The 18,835-nt window shown below is 39.2% G+C and overlaps 1 protein-coding gene across 10 annotated transcripts in view; it reads left to right on the top strand.

The window, feature by feature from the left end:
* The first annotated feature begins 5,228 nt into the window (after positions 1 to 5,228).
* The window catches only part of LOC131690055 (protein gone early), a 173,000-nt gene continuing 159,393 nt past the window's right edge, over positions 5,229 to 18,835 (top strand). The window contains exons 1-3 of one of the 10 annotated variants that reach the window (XM_058975590.1): positions 5,229 to 5,374; positions 5,479 to 5,682; positions 6,393 to 6,852. The gene's annotated coding sequence lies outside the window, so the exon portion shown is untranslated. Of the gene's footprint in view, positions 5,683 to 6,379; positions 6,853 to 18,835 lie in introns of all 10 variants that reach the window. The other 9 variants (XM_058975598.1, XM_058975563.1, XM_058975572.1 and 6 more) reach the window with 9 other exon arrangements.

Below are 18,835 nucleotides of genomic sequence, written 5' to 3'. Positions count from 1 at the left end.
TTTATTTCCATCAAAATAGAAATTCATAATGTATTTTGCGTTGCGTGTAAGACGTCAAAACCCTACAGAAAAACTAGCCCTACATTTAACAAAACGTCGAACAAAGTGGATCAGCGTAGGACGTTTGTTAAACAAACTTTTCTGCGAGGGAGTGCAAAGCTGATGCAAAAATGGAAATTAAATGCATTTTTTCTAATTTGATGCAAATTTGTTATACATTCTTAGAGTGATCTGCCCCTAGGTATAACCTCAAAGAACCCCCGTTCTACCATTTGAATATTGTTTAATGTTTTGTTGTATTTCCGCTTCTCCGCTGCATAAATGCATCGAAGCTTTCTAACTATTTCTGAATATTTGATTGTGGTGAAAGCATTTATCGCAAGTTACTTTGGATAAATAACCAGCCATCTAAAACTATGACAAGACGAGACAATAGAGGAGGGAGTCGTTTTTGTTCCAATTTTACGGCAGAATCTTTCAGCTCTTGGTTTAGTCAACCCCATGTTGATAAGGAAGAGAGCATGGGCCTGACTTGCGATAATGGTCAGTTTACTTTTTCTTCGAGTTACTTGAACGAATTTGACGAGAGGAAACGTTTAATGAGCACGGGTTTCTACGAGTCTTCTTGTTATTTCTCGCGAGTGGAATGGCATTTTTTGTGAATCAAGGAACGACTAGGGTAACCAACCTAATTTGGATCCCTACATATTTTGGACCCTGTTAATTTGTTTGCCTTCTGCACTGCCAGGTTTCTCTGCATTTGTTTGATTTGATGCAACAATTACATTCCTTGGCTTGTCTATTAAGTTTCAATATCATTAGTTCATCATCTCGCGTGTTTTTTGTAAACGGCCAAAAAGCATACTGTCAGAATTCACTTTGAGAGAAAATTCCAGACAAACCGTAACTCGTCGAGACTGGATGTTAACGTTTTATGAAAGAGAAAAGTTTTCTCATTCCTTCACTGATGTGGTTTATAATCGGCGATTAATCATTTGTCTAGAATTTCCTATCAAAGTGGATTTTGACAGCATGCTTATTGGCCCTTTTCAAAAACAAATGCGAGATCTCCAATTGTTTAAAATTAAACGGAATCCACAGTTTAAAAAAAAATATCACCGAAAACGTTTCATACTTCAACGAAAGCCAAGAGGAGCCGGTGGACATTTTCAAATTAGATTTAAATATACAATCATAATTTTATTGATTCCAATCGTTTGTCTGATTTGCACACTTAATTTTTTCTACCGAATCTCAGCATTTTTTGCAACTTTTGTCAAGATTTGAACAGCGGGGGACTCGGCTGAAGTTACTGGACGTTTTTGATAGAATCGGACTTATTTGACCATTTTTATGGCCTCAGGGCTTAGTACCATTTGAACCTAAGTAAAAGCACAGAGAACAGACATCGATGATCGAACAAAAATATTTAAAAAACGTGTGTAAACATTTGAATTAATATACGATAAACACTAGCGCCGCCAAACCATCCCAACTATCCATCAAATCCATTCCGGAACCGGTTCGAAATTCTGAATGGATTCAGTATGGAATCTTGCTCAAAGAAAACAACCGATTCCGACTCTTTCGGTTCATGCATTTGAGCTGGAATTCTTGCTGGAAGTCCGAACCGGTTCCGGCCTAGTTTGACTGGATAGAGGAATAACCACTGTCAATTCAGTCGAACCCAGCCACAAAAAACATGACAACAGCAGCGCACCTGGTTTGGATATCCTAACTACCTTCGAAACCGTTAGAGATTTTACACAAGTTGAATGATGAAGATGGACGTCTGTTCTCCGTGGTAAAAGTATAGGGGTCAAGACAGTTGAAATGAAGGTGTTATCCTGCTTATTATATTCAAAAATAAATATCAGTATGTATGTCTAACGTCAGCTGCATCAGATTAAGGTTGCACAGAGAATGCGCAAAATTCACAAACGAAAAAAGCAGTTTTTTTTCCACACCGTATGTCAGATCTTCATAAAAATCAATCAGCAGTACTGTAACAACATTCTACATACGCTGATTGATTTTTATGAAGATCTGACATACGGTGTGGAAAAAAAACTGCTTTTTTCGTTTGCGAATTTTGCGCATTCTCTGTGCAACCTTAAACCAAAAAATTATGACATAATGGCCCAATTAGAAATCTTTAAAATTTATTTATTTGAGATAAAAAATATTGTCTCTGTAGCTGGATCTTTTTAAGTTTATTTTTATTCCTTGTAAACGGAGATCGCACATGTAACGTAGCGGGCTTGTAATGTAACAATCCGAAAAATTTTGTTTTTATGCCAATCAAACAAATTTAATTTCTAACTCAAATCTCACAGCTTAAAAAAATTATACTATAGACATATCTAGCTTCGTTGGTATTGTGCCGTTTTGACGTTTGAATAGAAAGGAAAACAAATCGTTTACTCGGTAAATTGCGTTGTGTTGCATTGTGACGAAGATTTTTGCGGATTTCACACTGACTTCATCATGTTTGACTGCTGATTATCTAATAAGAGCTGCTTAGGAAATGGTAAGTAGGAATTCATACCAATCCGACCCATATTAAAACCTCAACCGCATGATAGCCATCATTGCCGGCCGCCCCCATCTCCATCGTTCACGGGGAAGGATAAAGGATAAGGTAGACAGGAAGTGTTGATGCTCCACCTACTTAACGGAAGGACGATGATTCATCAGACTCTTCCATAGGTGTCGCGGAGTTGGTAGTTTAGAAGGGTATCAGGTCTAGGATTCGCTCCAAGCAAGCGTTGCGACCTGTAAAGCATATTTTATTAGGTAGTTGTTCAGTTAGTCTTCGAGTGCACGATCACTCGAAAAAGAGATCTTGTTTAGCTTTTGGTTCTTTTTAAACTCTGGGCAGCCGGCTACCGAGAGTATACTAATGTTCCCTAAACAAAAGCAATTTGAACTCCACACAGCCGATCGTGGGAGTATTGCCTAGAAAAGCTAATCTTATCTGCGTAATAGGCCGGATCACTATTTATTGCAACAGTATTTGGACAGAATTCGCTACTTCTTCTCTACGATATATTTATTGGCTTGAAAACTACCGAGTGATAACACATTATATCGGCAAAAATAGCGCGAGATGTTATAAATCAAGGAAAGTATTTCTTATTTTCCATATCGGATTGTTTGTAGAATACATGTATACGAGCGATAATAACGAACACTGAAGGGAAATATAAAGGATTGTTAACCTGATGCACGGGCTTGTTAGCAATAACGGAGCTTGAAATTAGGTTCATAGAAACAGACGCGGCGAATTTTCAATACGTATTGACCCGTGATCATAGATACTAGTCAGATTAGTCGTATTGGGGCTAATTTCCGATCAACTATTCATTTTTACAGAAATGTTTTCTCAACTAGATCTGTTCACACTCACAATAATAAAAATATATCTTACAAAAATCTGATTGAATGAACATATTTTCAGGTGCTGGTATAATAAATATTGAATGTGTCTTTTCAGTAAGGGACCATCCATATACCACGTGGACAAGTTAGGGGATGGTAGAGATCACGAGAAAGTCCACGCTTGTCCATGAGGAAGGGCTGGGGGTATTGGAAATGTCCTCGTGGACTTTTCATTATATTTTTGTCTTTTATTAAAAAGAAATTAAAAACAATTTGCACCGTCGTTGGTATAAGCGCGCTTAATTTTTTTTCGAGATTTTTATATATGAAGTGCCTATAGCAGCATAGTGTGTATCATAGAAAAAAATCAGAGGAAATCGCGCGAAACAATATCCGAGAATTTTTTTGTCTGAACATTTAATTCAATCTTCTTTGGCTTGGTCAAATACCACTAATTTTGGATTTGAAAGCTTGTGGTTGAAACTACGAGCCAATTTAAGAATCCATAGGCTACTTCAATTTTATGTTATTAAGATGAATCTTTAAACCGCAAATATCAGAAATGAGTTATTTCCATGGAAATTTCACAAAAGACGAAAGAAATAAGTGATATTCTGCGATCAAAGTTTGAACGATTTTCATTGCCCCTCTTCGCCATGGTAGCCTAACACAAAGCAAAAATTTTTAAAAACCCATTTTTTCATGAAATTGCCCAAAAAATTGAAAAGTACACATGGACATCGCATGGAGAGGGGGTAGGGATACAGGAATTGTCCACGCTTGTCCACGGAGGGGGAGGAAACGGTTTAAAATGAAGGTTTTTTGTCCACGTGGTATGTGTTCGTCTGATTGTAGCGTAAGGGCATGTTCAGTAGCGTTTTATTTTGTATAGGAGTTTCAAAAAAGAGCTGAAATTGAAACATTCACATCCCCAGCAGAGCACTTTGTTTTATAAATTCGAACAGTTTTGTTTTAAAATTTAAAACTGTTATACGACGCCGTTCTATTTGTTGATGATTTTAAAACACGTTTAGAACTGTGTTTTAAATGCAAAGTTTTCAGCACAGACACTTAGACCCGATAGACTGGGGAAAAATAAATTTGAATGCAGTGACGCTGAAAGCACGGCGTGACATGAATTTTAAACTAAATAGAACATCCGCTAAAACTGCTGCTGGGGACAGTTTTAAAATTTTCAGTTTCATATAATAGAACTGTCAAAATTTTGAATCTAAAACTGAAACACTCCTGAACATGCTCTAACAGTCCGCGATTTACTCCATAATATTTTATTCCATAATATGTATAATTCTCGACAAACATATGATTACGGCCTAAAAGCCAACTGTCAAAATCCACTTTGATTGGAAATTCCGGACAAACCGTTACACGCCAATCACAAATGTTGGTAGTAAACGAAAGAGAAAAGTTTTCTCTTTCATAAACTCTTGTGAACTGTGTTCGATTAGTAACGGTTTGTCCGGAATTTCCATTCAAAGTGGATTTTGACAGTTGGCTTTTAGGCCGTAATCATATGTTTGTCGAGAATTATATTATAATTGTCGAGAATGAAAACATTCTCATTAAATTGGAACACCTGTATTTCATTCATCTTGAACAAACCTTCGCGCTTTTCCGACAGAGAAGCCACTCATTTTATGCTACTATCGTTCCGATTCTACCGCCAACATACTTTTTTGTAAACAAAATATCACTCAGCAGTACCCAACCGCTTATTATTCAGCGCACTCGTGAGCGCCGTATCTTAGTGGTAGTGCCATACTCTGCCATATGCATTGCATGCACATTCGAGCTAGCCTAGCATTTCGCCGACGGGAACGGAAACATTTCAGCAGTTCCAGTTGAACCGTGAGTTCGTTAGGACGTGTCGAAGTTTTGCCGGCTTTGAAATACAGTGCCGTTCCCATTCAGCAGAGTTAATAAAGCAGAGGGATTGAAAGTGTAGTTGTTGCAGCATAAAATTTCATACGCTGTATGTGTACTGCTGCACCGAAGACTAGTAGCAGCAACAGAATGCTGTCGTTGCTTGATCTTCTAGTGGCGTTTTTTTTATTTCGTGAACTTCATATATTGCAGTGATCGGGGGGTTGCTTTGATTCGTTGGTGAAAATATTTTCTGTTTCGAGAATAAAAAGTAGTGCTGTGTGTTGTGAGCCGCGATAAAAGATAACGGTAAAAATGATGTTCCTTCGTTCGTGTTCTGAATGAACGGAATAGTTCTTCCGGTTCTGTGGTTAGTCGTTTCGGAGATCAGTGTGAAACGTCAGCGGTGAAGTGCAGGTGATTTCAATGAGCGTGTTTTTGTTATAAAATGCAACTCCTGTAAGCTAAGGTTATGTACAGATTCATTATTAGAAGGACCATTAACAAATTCTAATTAGAAAATTTCACGAGCATTCTTTCACTTGGTCGTAAGCCGTAATTTTATTACCAATTATAACTTTGACTAGAAATCAAGTGTTATATTGCACAATACTTAACCTAAATTATATTAAAATATATCGATAGCAGTTCAAACTCCCCATGGCACTCCTTGATTCGGCGAGAAATTTTTCTGTCATTTAGCCGTTGCATTTTTCTTTTCGCCAAATGAAGCTCAGCAACACTCGTCTTGCAACTTTGCAAACCGGTCCCGAGAGGCGGCTCAGCGGTTTGCTCCTTCGAAAAGCCGGCTTTTGTGGAACACCAACAAGTAAAGCCGGCCAGACAACTTTCCCGTAGTCATACTTATTCATTGCTTTAGCTGTTTTTTTTTGTTTTCGCTTCTTATGTACCTACCCTTCCACCTATGAGTCGGAACAATCTTCACCCAACATGGAGCATGCTTTACTTGGTCCGGCTTCGAATGATAAAAAAATTGCACCGGTATGGAATATTCAAGTTTTTTTGGTATTCCAATTCCGATATGAGATAAACTGAAACTTTCGAGACTTTGACCTCCCAGTAATGGTTGTGTGACTATTCAAATTTGAGTAAGTTGTTTTTAATAGGTTTCTGTTGATCTTCCACCGAACGACATTTGCCCAGAGCGAAGCGGAAAAACAAATATAGAGATCAATTTCGACACTTTGGCTTATACGCCTCATCGAATAGCGTGATTGTTATAATGAACAATAAGTGAATTTGGCAATGTAGTGATGTTTTTTTTTTTCTGCAAATCATAGAAAATAAATTGTTCGTTCCTGTTCGGAATCTTAGCGCAGCAGAAGAAGTAAATTTGATTCAAGTTGGGATCATCGAGCGAAAGTAAATAGCGAAGGATCGATTTGCTGTTGAGTAGAGTTTCTGGTGGTTGAATTGAAGGTGAGAAGTTGAATAAACCGAGAAAAGTGCGGAATAAGAACAAATGAATAGATAATTAGTGCACGTGGAAGCAGTGTTCAGTAGTGCAGGCGGTATTAGTCGGTTGATCGGGCTGGAATTGCTGGAAGTTGCTGAGCAAAAATTAAGGTAGTTTTTTAATTGTGTTTTCACATTTTAATAACCAAAAGCTAACATTATTAGAATTAACCTTATTTTTTGTTACATTACTCGATTTTTCTTGGAGCTTTTCAAAAGATCATTTTTATGGGCCCTCCAAAATGTCCTAAAAATTATTATTAAAATATGTCGTAAGTTTCTGTATAATTCTATAAAAAAAAACTTTTTCGTAAAATTTGAAGTAAAATCAAATCAAGATGCAGGACATCGTTTTTGCATTTTTCGTTTTTTTTTTACTAATTCAATCAACAGTTTTTGCCAAAATATTTCCAAATTCAGTTGCAACTTTCTTAAACAGAATTTGTGGTTCTAATTCGTATTGCCCATAAGTTCCTCTTATATGATGATGTTGTAATGAACCCACCATCAGTGCAAGGTCTACAACAAAGTCAAAATTGTGTTAGAAAAGGGCCGAAATGAGTTGGATCCTTAAGCACAAATTATTATGCGCACTCCACAGGCACGAATAAATTCTGGCATTTAAATAACGGCTTTTTCAATACGCATTTAGGCATTATCGGATGGTTTATATGAGAAGAGCTCGTCAAACTTACCGTGCCGTAAAATATAGAAATAAAAACTACGAGTTTCTGAAGAATCATCCACGAAAAATTCCGGTAACTTTTTTCAAAGCAGTATTTAGAAAAATTAACAAACCGCTGAAATACCGTTGATCTTGTATTCAACATTAGAGCTACATCATTCATAACAGGGACGAAATTTGCTCATGATTACGCCAGTTCTTTGGTTTCTATTTCAGATACTGGTATATTGATTAGGTAAAAAATACGGAGCATCGACCGGGATCTGCTGCACAAAGATTCCCTAGGAACAAAGAATTCGAGGTTCCTAACTGGAGGTTCCTAAACTCAAAAGCAGCGCGCAGGCTCAATGATTGGAACTGCCTTATTGGAATAGAACTTTAAAAGAAATGTTCACCGTTGCGGAATGCAAACATCAAGTCTTAGTGCAAAGAAATGTTTGACTTCATAGTGAATAACGTTTTTGGCGTTTTTTTTTCTTATCAACGAGTTAATAGTTAGAAGAGTTTGTAAATTGGGCCTGAGTCCCAAGGGTTGCTGGTTCGAATCCTGCCCAGGGGGTGATTTTTTATATGATCATTTACCATTTTTCTACAAAAAAGCTTAAATGAGGGATTGGGACTTACAAGTTCCAAAAAATGAATTATTTAATTCGAACAGCGGGTTCGCCCCCGTCATACCTCTGCTAACTAGGCAAGGGACCAAAAATCGACAGTCTCCATAAGCTCTATCACCTACCGAATTCTGATGGGTAATGAGCTAAAATTAGACCAGACGACAATAAAAACCCGGGTGTGGGTATCTAGCGGGGAAATTAAATGGAATAACTGTGTTGGGTAGCTGCTTCGGTTGTGTGTGATATCGCTTTAGAGGCAGGGTATGATCACTGTCGCCAATGCGATTATCATGTGTTCTTCCTGGGACGTCACCATAGCCCAGGGGCAGTATAGGGATTTGTGCATTGGATTGGTGTCCCAACGATTGCAATATTTGTAGTGTGCACAAGTTTCTACTCTTCGTATCTTTGCAGTCTTAGGCCTTTGGACTCTTAGAACATTGGCACCTTTGGACTGTTGGATTCTTAGGAACATTGCACTCTTGAGACCTTTGGACTCTAGGGACCTTTGGACTTTAGGGACCCTTGAGCTATTGAGGGTTCTAAAATGTTTTGCTTCTTGGTATATTAGGGATTCTTGAGGCCTTCGTGACCTTTGAGACCTTAAGAAGCCTTGGGTCCTTTAGGACCGAGGAGGCCTTTGCAACTTTTGGGATCTTTGGAGCCCTTAAGACCATTGCGTCCAAAGAGGTCTTTGAGACTCTTGGAATCTCCGTGACTTGAGAGTTTTGCAAATTTTGGGACGTCTAGAACATTTAGAAGTATTAGAACACCTGTGATCATAGAAATTTATTTCGGAATTTCTGGGACCTTTGGCACTCTTGGGCCTTTGAAACTCTGGGGACCCTTGAAATTTTTGAAACATTTGCATCTCTTGGAACCCTCGAAACTTTCGTGACTTTTGAAATACTTGGAACTTTCGGAACGCTTGAGACCTTCACTTTTGGCGCGTTTGCGAATAAGGGGACCTCCGGAACTGTAAGGACATTTAGTAATCTTGGGATCCTTGGGACCATAGGCGACTTTGGGACATTTGGAACTTTAGAACCCTTGAAACTCTTATAACCTTCAGATACCTTTGGGATTACTGGGTCCTTGGGAACTCGTTACATTTGGGACCTTTGGAACTTTTAGTAGCTAGTACCCTGGGACTTTCGAGACTCTTGAGACCTTCACATTTGGGACCTTTAGAAACCTTGGGACCTTAACATTTGGGACCTTTAGAAACCTTGGGACCTTTGGGATTACTGGGACCTTTGTTACTCTTAGAAGCTTTGAATCTTAGGACTAAAGGGGATTTGGGTCATTTGGACTAAAGGGGATTTGGGTCATTTGGAATTTTCGAAACTTTCGGTTGCTTCGGAACTTTTGGTACCTTTAGAACTCTTGGAACTTTCAATACACTTGGGACACTAACTTTTAGGATCGAATTAACTTTTAGGAAACTTTCGGGACTTATAGATCTCCTGGGATCTTTGAAACTTTTGGGGTTTTTGGGAAAGTTTAGTGCTGTTGGGGTTAGAAAAGCGGTAGTGAACAAGCCGGTCGGATGCAACAAGCTCAAACAGTATGTCACCAAAGCACCTCTGGGATTAGGGTCCTTTAGAACTTTCGTAACATTTGGGACCTTTAACCTTTAAATATTTTTAGAAATCCTCGGACTTTCGACTCTTGGAACCTTCACATTTGGGACCTTTAGAAACATTGGGACCTTGATTACAGAAACCCTTGTAACTCTTGGGAGCTGTGGACTAGAGGGGCTTTGGTTCTCTTGGAACTGGGGGGGGGGCTTTGGGCCTGTTTAGCACTGTGGGGATCAACGCTGGCTCTAAAAATGGTTATTTACTTCCCATCATCTGCCAGCGTTAGGTGCCCATCTCTGTCAGCATTGAATGCCGATGACTGATGCCAGTCGGACGGCGTCACTATTTGAACCGTAGATGTCGACCCATCAACACATGGACACAGAGAGATTTTCCTTCTCCGAAAATCCCAACGACCTCGGCGCTGGAATTTAACCTAGACCCACTGGAGTGACAAGCAGTCACGTTTGCAAATCGACCACCGGCGAAATCAAACGATTGTAAATAGAAATGTATAGAGAACTGCTGAAGGGATCGGATTTACTTGCCGTTGGTAGACGTTTTGCTGCAATTCAGACACGGCATTCTGCGGTGTGTTCCGATATACGGGGAAAGCTTTTCACGACATCTTATCTCAGTTGGAAAAAGATCTGTCTTGATGTTTTCTGTGGAGAATCAATCAAGAGAAACAGCGTGATTCTGCGTGATTAATATAGCGATCTTCGGTGCTACGCCTTCACCGTGCGCGACTTTGTCAGTCTGTCAACAATTGGAATGCTCTCGATTGCGCGGATCGGTATCAAAGGTGCTTCGATGACATCCTGGCTAGTGTAAACTCAGCTATTGCTGGAGCAACTAGTTGACATTGACCATGGGACTCGTACAAAATGCCAAGTGTTGCGTACTGTAATGACGATTCCCTGAGATTCGTCGCACCCTTCTTTGTACAAGGGAAAGTGCCGCTGGAAGTTTGGCTAGCTGATGCGGACTAGGACGAGCTAAAGCATACTCTTTTATCTTCGATCGTCTCATATGTCACAGTGTGGATTGATTTACATTGAATAATCAAGTAGTATGAGATGGGTTTTATATGACGCATTCTCACCACACGAAGGTAGTTGCGAAGACCTGAATAAAAGTTCCTCTTGGTATATCGTCTGACGAAACATTTTGAAAAGTCGACAGCAACACATTTTGCTCGTAGGGCATACTGTAGCTTTGGCTTGTCACCGATATTTATTCACCTCTCATACAGTGGGGTAGAGGACATTAGATTTGAATTTTGCAAGCAGACGCATGGGTCAATACGTTTGCTTATCCTGCTGTGACAATGGAGCGAATTTTAGCTTCTGAATTGAGTAAGATTCAGATGAAACTTTCTTCTGCGTGGGAGACTTTATATTTTCTAAAAGTTTGCCATTTTCATAAATGAGTAATTCCTAAAGAGTGTGCGTTACCACAAACAACTAATAACCTCGATTTTAAAGCGACGGCTTGTACAATTTTAATTATACACCATCGATCCAAATGTATGCTTGCTAACGATTATCATCGTTAACACATCGCTCTTTCGAATAAACTTTTTTGAAAGCCACAAGCATTTTGTTATTGTTTAATTTTGGAGTTTTTTAATCTCTGGGCAGCCGGCTACCGAGAGTAGCCAATGTTTTCTAAACAATGGAAATTTAAACTCTCAACGGCCGTTCGTGGGAGCATTGCATAGAATAGCTAATCTTATCCGCGCAAATAACCGCAAATTTATCGCAACAGTGTTAGACGGATTTCGTTATTTCAACTTAAAAATATATGGTTGAAAATCGCCCAAGGATAAAACATAATATACACGAAAAGTTATTATAGCGTAAAATGTTATAGATTAAAAAAATGCATTTCTTATATTTCTATATCCCAGTTTCTTTAGCCCTAGCCTAGGGTTTCCGTGCACACTAAACTAAAATGTATAATTTTCCATATCGAAAACATTTGCCAAGCATTATCCAAATCGCGGAGGTTCGTGGCTAATTTTGACCATTTACATAAATTTTTAATTGAACTGCTCAGTGAAAATTCAACATCATCTAGCACTGCACTATCGAACTTAATATAAACTTGAACTAACAAACTGCCACACGGCGCACAGTCATTCTATCAATCAAGAATCACAATTTCTACGTGTGATGTGATTGTGTGCGTGTAGCAATCCAACGAGCAGCTGTTCGCCGATTGCAGCAACCGCTCCACGCCACATTATGACATGCGGTGGAATTAATTTTTGCTTATTCGTCGTCTAGCGAGAATTACAAAAAACGCGCTTCACTCGAGTAGAGTCGCTGTAGGGAGCCAGTAAATAGAAAAAAGCACGATTCCAGTAGCTTGCTACTGCCAGAGCCGCCACCAACAACCAACGGATGAGCAGGTTTTGTGATGTATACGGGGGGAACTCGTTTTTTATTTTCAAACAGCTTTCTGCCTGATCGACCAAGAACAATCGATCACATTTCAAACCATTGTTAATATCTAATGTCACCAGAGGGACATCCTGCATCAACGATAAACTTTTGGGTATGGGCGAACGATTGATTTCAAATTTATTCTGCGCCACATAAATTATGGAAGTTTCCTCAAAGGTTAAAAGCGCGAGGTTCAAAGTCAGCTACCGAAGGGATCGCCCGACAACACCGGTAAACGGTTTACATTTTACGTAACCAACCCACGCTTACGGTTTGATTTATGACATCTGCTTCTCCAGCGTTTGTTTTTTTTTTCGATGTAAATTCAAATTGATCAGCTGTTGCTGGGTAAGAACGTGGAAATCTTGAAATTATTCCCCTATTCAAATGCATCGTCGTATCGAAGGTGCAACGGTACTTTACTGGTCGATGCTCGACGGATCGCGCGCTAGTCGGTCAGTGGACTACTTAAGGTTGCCCTCAATGAATTTAAATTGAATTCAATTCGTTGCACGTTGACGGCGTCGTATAGGACCTTTGCTGACCAGCTCGTTCCTCGTTCAAACCCTCGTCCCTACCTGATTTATCTCAGTCTGCTGAACAACTTTGTGGACTTCGGGACTATGGAATGTTACGCATATAACGTGGAGGTTTGCTTTCTATTGTACAAAACCGCAGCACAGGCCATTACGAGACATGTCAAATTGCAGTTATTTGCCTTAAGATTGAGGACGACTGCATTCTGAAGCCGGTTCGTGTATCACAATGGGGGACACGTGCTGTGTGGAAATTGGATTCATTTTCGGATTTTATCCATTTGATATAAACTTGGTATCAATAGATAACGATTAAATAAATAAACATATTAAGAAATACAACAATAGACGATACTTTTTGAAAAACGATCTCATCAAACTATCATAATTTGATGCTGAATCGGCGAATCCGATAATCACACATTCGCCTTCGAAAACTTTAACTAGCTCCGGTTCATTGCCAGAGAAAAATAGCGCATTATCTTCCCACACCTACAATTGAAGATGCTCACAGTAGAGGTCAAAGCATCCAACTGCATCCCAGCCCATAGGAAGATTCAACGGACGACGGAATCACGTCTTTTCGAAATGCTGAACCGCCGATCCGAAACTCTGGCATGCATTCGTCAATTTCCGAGAGCAATCTTTTGTTCAGCATTAAAGTCGGGAAACGTAGCATCGTTTCAAACGAACAAAGGCGTTCCCGCACTCGCTAAAACGTGAGATCGAAATTAATCATTGGAAACGGTAGCAAATACAACTGCAATTGCTGCATAATACTAATTAAGGTGGAAATATGCTCGCTGATTGGCGAATGTGGAACCTTCACAAACATCGTTATTAGTTTGAAAATTGTCATTTTGTTTTTATGCTTCCCACTCATTCCATCGTTTGAAAGTGAAAAAATCAGCTACTATTTGTGAAGTTCACTTGATAAGACGACGTGCAATGTATTTTAGCACAGAGCACCGTTGCATCGGCTGTAGTGTGTATATTGGTGAAATATACAATAATTTTCCCAGCGTGTTTTGGAAGTCGTCAGCAAAAAACGACAACGCGATACGAACCTGCGAGAGGTTAGATCAATGCCAGGCAGGTTGTTTCAAATGAAGTATGTAAATAAATCGACAATTAGCGCGAATCGTTGGTTTTTTGCTCGGTAATTATTGTACGCTTTGTGCATCGTCGCAATTTATTCAATCGTTGGGTGAAAAGGTTGCAGTAGCACGCGATGCACTCATCTGCATTTCTGATATGCTACCGTCTATTATTATATCATCTTAGTTTGCTATTAACACCTCATTGAAAATGCGCAGCCCATAACGGTCAATCATTACTGTTGCCAAAGATCAACTTAAACCGTTGTACCGTAATTAAGGTTAAAATATCGTTAGTCTAATGGCGATAGCACAAACGCACTTCGATCAATAAAGCGATAACGTACTCGTCAAAACAATGCCTACACCCGTGCATGTAGAATACAGAAAAAAAATCATTCAAGCGAACGGTCAGGTCAAACCGTTTAACCAGCGCGATTGCTCGAAGAGTCAGTAAAAGTGTCAGCATTCACACATATAAAAATAAGCGCATAGTGCCCATCATATCACTTTGGCAGTCGTCACATGTCTGACCGCTGTACAGTGGGAGCAATCCGGAAAAACACCAATTTTACTTTTCACATGCGAGTTATATATTTCAAAAATATTTTTTTTCAGGCTGTGATGTCTTCAACGAACTTTTTCTTGCCGCCGATATCAGTCCACGGTGAGTGCCAATCAGCGATACCAGAGAAGCTGTCTCCACCTAGACCCTAGGCTTCAACACACAAACAATATGGACTATGATAACGTCGCTCCTTCCCAGGTCCAATCTGGTTGGCAGAAGTTACGCTCACCGCACAACCCCCGACGCCGTCAAAAATAATAGAAATTGAATTAAAAAGAAAATACCTATTAAAGATGGAGGAGTGAAGCATTGCTGTAGAAAACATTACCACATTATTGGACGGAAATCGAGGATCATAAGGTTTTATCCGATGAAACAGGATTTGGGCCTTGTCAAAGTCTCAGATGGTGTTTTGGTACCTGGTGAGTCTTCGAAGAGTATGTTTAGAATACTGCTGAAGGTAAGATTATATGCATGAGCAAAAAAGAGATTGGCTTCTTCAGTGTAGTTTTAGAATATTATATTTACGGCAAAGATACTATAAATTGTTTTCCTAATTTTTGGGTTGATATCCTTATGGATCTTACCATCTAATAACAAAATATGCTCCATTTACCAATAAATTTCACTGGAATACATATCCTCGTCGAAGATAATAACACCTCGTAATCAAGTTTTGGTTTTCGATCAACACGAAAGTACTGTATCTCATCCGACTCGATTGTTTTCTCAGTCTTGTTTTATTTGTGGGCATAACACATCCGGAAATAAAACAGATGCTTACCTAAATGTGCCAAGTAAAAATAAATTTCATCAGAAGATCAATTGCTAAATTTATTTTAAAAACTGTTCGTGTAATGTGTATCATGTACAGTTATAAAAACTGATTCTTAGTTCAACTTACTAAAATTAAACGTTTTCAATCGAAAATTTCTATAAAATCAATAGTATCTTCGACAAAATTGATTAAATATACAAAATAGATTATATTCAACAACTGCGTGCGGAAGCAAAGAAATGGGTCGATGAGATTTTTCGAAATCAATGTCTTTTAGTATTTCAAACAAACAAAAAAACGAAAACACAGTTTGTTTTTCTGAGCAAACCCCTAGTCCTGCGTGATGTCCCGCAAGAAAAGAAACTCAATTTCTTTGTCTACCGTTTTTTCCGGTAGGATATTTGCATCGATTTTTTATAGTAGAATACTTCTAACGTTTCAATATAGGGGTCCCGTTTCAAAATTTTCTGCCGGAATTTTACCCGATTTTTTAAACGTGAATATCTGGCGTTGAGCTGAATGAAAAGAATAAGATTATTACGCTATCTGATTGGAAATACACTCAGGTTTTTTTACGTGGGGGATACAGGCCGTGTAAATGAAAACCGCGTAAATTTCAAAATCCGCGTAAACGAAAACCGCGTAAATTTCAAAATCCGCGTAAATGAAAGCCGCGTAAATTTCAAAATCCGCGTAAATGAAGACCGTGTAAATATAAAAATCCGCGTTAATGGGAACCTCATGAATGGATACCGCGTAAATTAAAAAAATCGGCGTAAATGAAAACCGAGTAAATATAAAAATCCGCGTAAAAACCGCGAAAAAACCTGAGTATGCACAACAATTTTGTATGCAATTCCGAAGGATGTACAATTACTAAAAATAACGGAAATAATGGATTTTAGGAAAGTAGTAATTAGGGATCATCCAAAAATGACGTAGCATTTTTGAGTGATTTTCAACACCTCCCTCCCCCATCGTCGCATTTCGTCACAAACCTCTAAATACCCCCGGTAATTACGTAGTTTGACGGTAACTCTCCCCCTTGACCCCGTAAAAAATAAAGAAAAAAATAAACGATGTTAGTTTAAAGAAACGGGTAAGATTGTCGTGACATCAGGTCAACCCCTATTCCTCTTTAATAAAGCTACGTTGTATGACGACCTACCCCCCTGTCGTCACGCATCATCACAAAATACCACCTCCCCCATATAATGCCACGTCATTCATGGATGATTCCTTATCTGATCCATGATTGGTCGGTACAATTCGCTCAAGTAGCAAGTGTTGCTAGGACTGCCTCTTTTTCATCGAATGAACTGCGATACGTATAAAAAGGGAACATAAGAAAAAATCGTTAGTTTGGTGTCTGACTTTGTAAGCGTAGCAGCTGCTGCGGTTCATATCAGCTCGCATTCTGCTATTGACGCATGACTGCTGCCAGGCGCTGATAGCATTTCATTCTAATGATACGCTGGTGTGCCAGTTTCATGCATACACGGAAGATACAATGATGACACACCAGAGAAAAAGCAGAAAACTCTTTCTATTGGAGCTGTATAAATGGATTGGCGATGGGGTAGTTTGTTGCGAGAGAACCGCGCTCTATTGCTCTTTAAATTATATGTGGCCTCAGGTGCTTGTACAGATTAATTTACCACGGCGCGCGTTCCAGAGTGCACTGTGGTGTATTAAAAAAATATCTCTAAACCTAACCTTAAAATTAGTTCAACAGTGGTATGAATATATCCTGCGAAAATACCCAAATGACAAAAATATTATAAACATCTGTTTCCCGGTTGATCCCACTGTGCACTGCCTGTTGATAAATAGCAGCAGTTTCACGCGATTTGACACACGAGTAGTAAGGCGATCGCTGTTTTTACAATACATATACAACACAACCGCGAGCACATGGAATGCTCAGTGCGACAGAATTCTTATCAAATTAATCGCTACTTCACGCCTACCCTTGGATGGGCAACAATTTGACTGTATCACATACAGAAGGGGGTAGTAGCACAGCAGATGAAAATAAAAGTTCTACTTTGTTAAACGTTTGTGGTTGATGTTTGACTTGGTGTAGTTTTTTTGAAGAGTGGATAAATTTCCCTCTTTAATATGGTGAAAATAGGTACTTTACCCTACGCACCGTTTAGCTAGCATTAAGACTCGTTGTCCATTTGCTGAGTCCTATTGGAAAATATCCTGCCAAATTCATTCGTCCACCATACGACCCCATCGAGCAAGACAGAATCAGATTAGTCCATTTAGGGGCCATCCATGAATGACGAGGCTTTTTTTCGGCGACGGGTTTGTACTATCGTAATTCTCACGATTTCAGCGGTTTCCCCGTCCTACATTACCTAAGTAATTGAATCTTTTTCAGAATAAAATTTGACATTGTAATAAAACGTAACATTAAGAATGGTAAAGGGATTCTCAAAGACCACGCTGTTTAAGTTATTGAGAAACCAGAATGTAAATTGAAAGACCGAACGGCTTTTTACGCTATTGTCAGCTAAAGGACAAACCGCAAACAGAAATAATGACTATATTGCTGATTACTAAATGGCTTTGTCCAGCGAATTGTTTCAGCGCTGTTTCATTCTAATTTAGATGATGCCTTAAATACTGCTCATGCTATAGCTGCTATTGTTTCCGGGAAACCATTTGTTCGTTTTATTGTGATAAATTTGAGGTTTAGCTTGCACTCTGTGTTTGTCTGAAATCGTAAACGTTGCACAATCTTCGAAGATGACCCATATTAGAGTGCTAAACATTAAATAAATCTTGTGAACTTGAACTATATCCAAAATATGTCACACTACTCAAACCAAGCAGAAAAGTGTCTACTAATAGTCTACATCAAGTTTCAGATGTCACATACGACTTCTTCAATAAAAAAAATTCTTTATTACAGTCAATATCATAACTCGCAAGACATCAAATTCCTGCCACCTCAGCTCAATCGGGGTAGCAGAAATTAAAATACACGTTCCATCAGCTGCGAGAGGAGGGACGCAATCAACTTTATCATTCGTGTATCGTTATCTCGAACAGAATGATGCAAATTCCTCAATCCTTCCGTACTTACTGCCGGATTGCGATCGGGGGACCCAGCAACTAAGCAGCAGCATTCGTAAACATGTCGTCGAGTGGATCCAAGAAAAAGAAATTGCTACTGAATGATATTTGGCAGCAGTTTCCCAAGGTTCAACGTGTAGGACACATGTTCTACGCTGCCATGCGGAAATTTCAAAAATACATGTGTATTACTAAGTACTCAACCCAGCTATTGTGCGTTTCCTCCGATGATGAGCACGCTTCCAAACTAATATAAACGGCGGTCGACTTCGTTAAATCTACATTCCGCCATCCAGCTGTCATATCAAAAGCTGACTCTGGGTATGGGTAGGGAGCGGACAAAAACTACGTAGTCGGAGGTTTACGAGCTGTGTTAGTTCACAAGTTGTAGAGACATTGAAATAGTTTGTCAATTGAAAATATCTAATCTAACATACTTGTGTAACGATTACGTAATTTCAACATAACCCCCGAAGATATCACACAACATGACAAAAACTAACCTCTACACTCGCTCGTCAATATCCCGTCCGTCATCCGTCAAACGAAGCAGCAGTAAGCCATAGTGGAGTGAGAGGAAGCAAAAAAAATAGCACAGTCACAAGGGGCTTTACAACATCATCGGCCTCATCCATCCATCGACGAACGGGGCGAGCCGGTATCGTGCTAGTAGTATATCATGGAAGGAATACTTTG

This window comes from Topomyia yanbarensis, chromosome 1 (genome assembly GCF_030247195.1).
Source record: "Topomyia yanbarensis strain Yona2022 chromosome 1, ASM3024719v1, whole genome shotgun sequence".
NCBI lineage: Eukaryota > Metazoa > Arthropoda > Insecta > Diptera > Culicidae > Topomyia > Topomyia yanbarensis.
Note: the sequence above shows the minus strand (reverse complement) of the source record. Positions and strands in the feature narration are given on the sequence as shown.